This window comes from Globicephala melas, chromosome 3 (genome assembly GCF_963455315.2).
Source record: "Globicephala melas chromosome 3, mGloMel1.2, whole genome shotgun sequence".
NCBI classification, from domain to species: Eukaryota; Metazoa; Chordata; class Mammalia; order Artiodactyla; family Delphinidae; genus Globicephala; species Globicephala melas.
Genome location: NC_083316.1, coordinates 6,983,544 through 6,989,495, shown reverse-complemented (window position 1 = coordinate 6,989,495; position 5,952 = coordinate 6,983,544). Strand labels below are relative to the sequence as shown.

Below are 5,952 nucleotides of genomic sequence, written 5' to 3'. Positions count from 1 at the left end.
CTTTTAATAGTTTAAGTGTTTTACTGAACATGTCACAATTTAGGAGAAATCTAGTGAGGCATTTGAGTGTGCCCTTCACATCCTACTAGAATCAAGCCCATCATTCTCTGGCATGTGTTTAGCTATGAAGCAACCCACTCACAAAGCAACACCTGGCAGGACATTCAAACTGTCTAGCAGTCCTGGTGATAAACGCAACTTTACCATGAGGGTGATGACGACAACATTTAATTGAATTAGATTCAGGCAAACAATTGATATCAATAATTAATGTGTTGTTGGGTCAATAAGATAGCTGGATTGTGATCAATATTACATCATAAGAAAGTAATTGCTTTGCATTTCAATACCATTTTTTTTAAATCTGAAATGCACTACAATATGTTATTTCCCTAAGGAGCCAAGTCAGCATTTTGCTGAAGGGATGAAGTTGTGCTTGAAAATGCTGAGTACTTTGCTCAGGAGCACAGAGAAAATTACTGACGAAACTGGTAATACAATCCTTGTTTTCTGGAATGGATTCATGTGTTAGTCAACAGAGTCACACTTTTCCAGCTTAGATTCCTGAATCTGTCAGCTTATGCCAGGCTCTGGAGGGGCTGACAAAATGACTTATAAGAAGTTATAAAACCACTGGGAAAGAGGGAAACTCCCCATGGTGTTGAATGGCCAATGCTTCCATCACCATTTGGATAACAGAGAATTTTCTTTCCCAGATAACACTCTCAAGAATGCCATCTGGTCCATGTTCTTTCAAATATTCAGTTAACAAGGTTGGTGTGGGTTTTCCCTCACTCCTTCTCATTCTGCCATAGAAATTATGGTCTAAAAGCAAAACAGATATGAAACACATAGTGGCACAATGTATTTAACTAAAATCATAATGAACTGTGCAAAGTGAAAATAGCTAATTCTAGCAGACTCAAAATGGTCTGGGAGAATTCAAGCGTTGGAAGATGAAGGAAGTGACACTTAGTTGAAGCAGGAAGGATTAGTAGGAGTTATCCAGGTGAAGCATAGCAGATGAACAACCCAGGTAGAGGGCAAGTATGAAGGTACTGGGAGATAAGAGTTGATGTTGGATTATCAGGAAATAGAAGATAGATACACCTGGGGTATAGTGAGAAAAAAATTGAGTGGTAGGAAATGAAGCTGAAACAGTAGATAAAGGTCGTTCACAGGGCCAATTAGATCATGTAAATGACCTTGGATTTTATTTTCTGAAGAAGCCACTTCATAGAAATAAAAGAGCAATAGATTGAATTGATTAATTCCTGTGTGGTTATGCTCTTTAATGTTATTATGGTTGCTGTGTGGAATATAACTTGGAGAGGAGCTAACATGGAGACAGGGAGAACAGTTGGGAGAAAACTGCATTAATTCTGGTGAGGGCTGATGGTGGTGGTGCTGGAAAGAAGTTAACATTCTCAGGAAATACACAGAAAGGAAAAGACACTACAAAGCTACAATAATCAAGACAGTATGGTACTGGCACAAAGATAGACAAATAGATCAATGGAACAGGATAGAAAGCCCAGAGATAAACCCACACACTGATAGTCAATTAATCTACGATAAAGGAGGCAAAAATATACAATGGAAAAAAGACAGTCTCTTCAATAAATGGTGCTGGGAAAACTGGACAGCTACATATGAAGGCATGAAATTAGAACATTCTCTAATACCATACACAAAAATAAACTCAAAATGGATTAAAGACCCAAATGTAAGACCAAATACTATAAAACTCCTAGAGGAAAACATAGGCAGAACACTCTCTGACATAAATTGCAGGAAGACCTTTTATAATCCACCTCCTAGAGTAATGGAAACAAAAGCAAAAAGAAGCAAATGGGACCTAATTAAACTTAAAAGCTTGTGCACAGGAAGGGAAACCATAAACAAAATGAAAAGACAACGTATGGAATGGGAGAAAATATTTGTGAACGATGTGACTGACACAGGCTTAATTCCCAAAATATACCAACAGCTTCTATAGCTCAATATAAAAACAAAAACAAAACAACCCAATAAAATCAATAAGGCTTGTGAGATAGAGAATAAGGAAAGGTAAAGGCCAATTCTGAATCATCTGGCATTAGAATGTGGGTGGATGTTCAGAGTATTTTATCTTTTCTTGTGAATTCAGTGAAGTGCAAAGATAGGACAGGTTTTATGCTAGTAATCATTATCAACCTTGCCCCTTTTAAGCCACATTGCCATTGTCCTACTCACTCTTCCCCATTCATTCTAGAGATTAGATAAAAAAAAAATAAAGTTATTTTGGAGTTTGTAGTTTAATGCAGCTATTAAATATCACTTCTATTGGGATAAATAATACTCTTACATTTAGGAATCAATCATTGCCATTTCTTCTCTTCTGCCCAGTTATAGTGAGCTCCCGAGAGAGAGAGAAGACAAGGTGTGGTGTGACCTGCATCTTCTCACTTCTCCAGGAGTAGGGATGAGTTGGGTGTGGGGAAGAAATGCAATTATGTGACAGTATCTGTATCTCGGTGGGAATAGGAGGTGGGTCTGGATCTCCCTTCAATTAATTAATATTGTTTCTGATCATGGAGCTAATGAAATCATGAAGCCATTTGTTTCTGCATGGTCCGCTTGCTTCACGTGCAGGCTGTATGTGAATGCATGACTACACCCTCCACCTGGGTGTACACAATCCCTTATCAGCTTTTTTTTTTCTTTTGGCAGGATAATCATTCAAACTTTTAAAATCTCACTTTACACATTATATTAACATTCATGTTGCAAGGCATTCCATTCACAAATATTACAGTTTGTTAAAAAGCTTCACACACATACCCCCAAAAGTCTATACCAAATTCAGCCACTTTACTAAATCATTAAAATAATAAAAGTAATGAAAACATTATCATAATTCCTTTAAAGTGATAAATGTCTGAGGCACTCTGGGAAAGGTGTTCTCGTACAAGTGTAACATGTCAGTGATATCAAATTATCTTACAATAAAGTTACCAGATACCCAGTAATCAAGTACACTCTAATGACAATGACTTTGATCTGATATGTCTTCACCGGATACACTCCCATTTGGACTGAACTACTGAAAGGAACACAGATGTTGGGCAGCTGAGGTCATTTCTAATGAGATTCCAAACTTTGTAAAGGAGAAGTGTGTTTTCAGCACACCAAGGACAGCTGTATCCCTTCTGCAAGGGAACAGTCCAGTCTCCAAAGAGGTTCGTTTCTCATCACCACCAGGTTTACTAAACGTTAGAATTTCCAGACTCTGCTCACTGCTGGAGAGATTTCAGAACTGTCTTTCCCCATCAACATCCACAGTGCACCTTCCACCCTTCTCTGAATATCTCCAAGGGATGACCTTGAAATAAGACAGAGAGGGGAAGGGAGCGTTTTTCCTCCCATTAGGACCAAACAGAGGTCTGAAATAGCAATGGATTACAAAAATCTCATTCTCTGCACAGCCAGCTTCCACTTGGAACATGGCTATTTTTGCCATAAACTAGATTTTTTTAAATCTGATAACCTTTTTCCAAAGTGAATTTTTCCACATCCATTCACTCACAGAATCCACATTGGCAAGTCTCGCTGACTGAGTGCTTCCTTACACACAATTATAAAGTAAATAATTAGCAGGGGGAAGGGAGGCCAATTCCCAGATGGGGATTAAATCACTGGAAATGACAAGTCCATTTATGACAGCTTTTGACCTTGTCAGAGCAGAATCAACACAAACCCCAGGTCATATAGTGTTCAGTAATTACATATATGGAATTTAAAATGTATACATATATAGTTCCATACATATATAATAAAAAAATCGGGAGCAATGTATTTTGATAAAGTTCCAAGGATTCTCGTCTCCAACATTCACCTGGAAAATAGCTGGCTCTAATGGCCCAGTCGTGGCAGTGATAAAATCAACTTAGGAGCAGGTTTAAGTAAAACTGCTCAAAGGGAACATAAGAAAATGGGTGTGCAGAGACTTTTTTTGTGGGGAGAGGGGAGCATTGAGAAGAATGGAGAAATGCTCCCTTTATTCTTCTTGGCTTTTTCAGACCCAAGTTCTTGAGGACACACATCAAATGCTGTAGTCCTTCCTTATCTATAATCAAAAAAAAACAAGTAATTAAAAAATTTCATCTTCCATTCTGTACTCTCAATAAAATGCAAAGTACAGCCAGAAGTTATCACCAAGATGTACCATCTCAGGAGAAATTAAAATTGGGACATGAAATGAGGCCACGAGCTATCGAGTCACGGGGTTAGGATTTCACAGCTAGTGTCCGTGACCAGCAGGTTGTGCTCAAACTGGGCAGACAGCTTCCCATCTCTCATCACTGCTGTCCAGCCATCCATCCAGGTTTCATCCGCCTTCCACCTTCACAAATTATTGGCTCAATTGTAAATATGTGGCCGGCCTTTATCACTCCAGCTGCTTTATTTTTGGCCTAGTGAGGTGCATTGAGGGCTGTATGAAAAAATTTGTGGATTCCATGCCCACAATAGCTTTGAACAACTGAAAATTCATTTGCTTGGTCATGCTTCTGGATAATGTTTCCCAATTCTCTGTATTGAACACCAAGTTTCACTGCATCAGTGGCTTGCATCAGGCACTCACACGTGGTCTGAACCAGTTTCCATGCTTGCTCATCCACGTCTCCAACAAAAAACATCTCATTCAGGTCCCCATGATAAACACTGTGATAAAGAGTAGTGTCCACATTAACAATATCACCTTCTTGCAAGGGCCATCTCTCTGGAATTCCATGGCAGATCACTTCATTCACTGAAGTACAACAAGACTTTGGAAAATTATAATAATTCAGGGGAGAAGGATAGCAATTTCTTGCAATGCATGCTAAGTGTACAGCATGATCTATTTCTTCAGTAGTTACACCTGGTTTAATCACCCCAGCATCAATGTCCACATAGTCTTCTCTAGCAAGCCTACATAGCAGTAGCATCCCTTCTATATCTTCAGATGAGAGTAACTTAACTTGAGAAGTACCTTTAAGAGCCTGCTCAGATTCAGACATTCCTAAAGGGTGATCAGCATAATCTGGTCTTGGACTATGACTTGGCACTGGCCTTGACATCAGTGGATAATGTGGTCTGAGTTTACTAGTATATCAATAACATGCCCATGGGTCAGTGTTGATATCCCCTTCCACAGTCCAGGAAGACACTTCTCGCTTGGCCTTTTCATCTTTTACTTTCATATGTAGTAACTTGTGAGTAACCCAACTTCCTTGAAAACATTCCCGTGAGCGGAAGTACGAGTCCTGGATGCCCAGCTTGATGCAGGTGGGACACTGGAGCTTGGCCTCGCTGCTGCAACCATCCGTCTCGCACACACGCATCTCCAAGGCCGCCATGCTGCCTGGCTGCTGGAGGACCCCCTCACCGAGCTCCTCCCAGCTTTGGCTTCCTCTTTTCAGACTCAAAATATGGTGCACACAAGAGAGCAGCCATAGTTTCTTTTCTCAGCTCCTAACAGCAGTACCTACCCACACCCCCCGTCTAGTCTGTTAATGCTTTTACCACCACCACAATTCATATTCAAATATATATTTTTTGGTTCACACCAAAAGTGCATAATTATGAGAGTGTAGTTTATTAATATGGTTATATTAGTCTTAATTTTCAAAATTGCATGTTATGATTAGCACATTTGAAATTGTTAACAACTTTGACTCTTTTCCATAGATCGTAATAGTTTTAATAGAAAAAATATTATTTCTCTAAGTGCCATAGTACCTGCTAACCTAAGAGCAAAATCTGTTCAGTAGAGCGTATTCTCAACACAAAAATATTTAAAGTGAATGTGTGAATATTTCCCATGTACAAAGGGCACCTTCAGTTTTCCAGAGTACTGTTCCTTGTGTTTACGATTTTTTGAAAGTTTTGTCAAGTCTAAATGTCGAAAGTCCACAGGTATTTTAATAT

At 39.1% G+C, this 5,952-nt stretch overlaps 1 pseudogene; it reads right to left on the bottom strand.

Moving 5' to 3' along the window:
* Nucleotides 1-4,221: 4,221 nt before the first annotated feature.
* On the bottom strand, nt 4,222-5,381 carry LOC115853143 (methionine aminopeptidase 1-like; annotated as a pseudogene).
* Between the last annotated feature and the right edge of the window lie 571 nt (nt 5,382-5,952).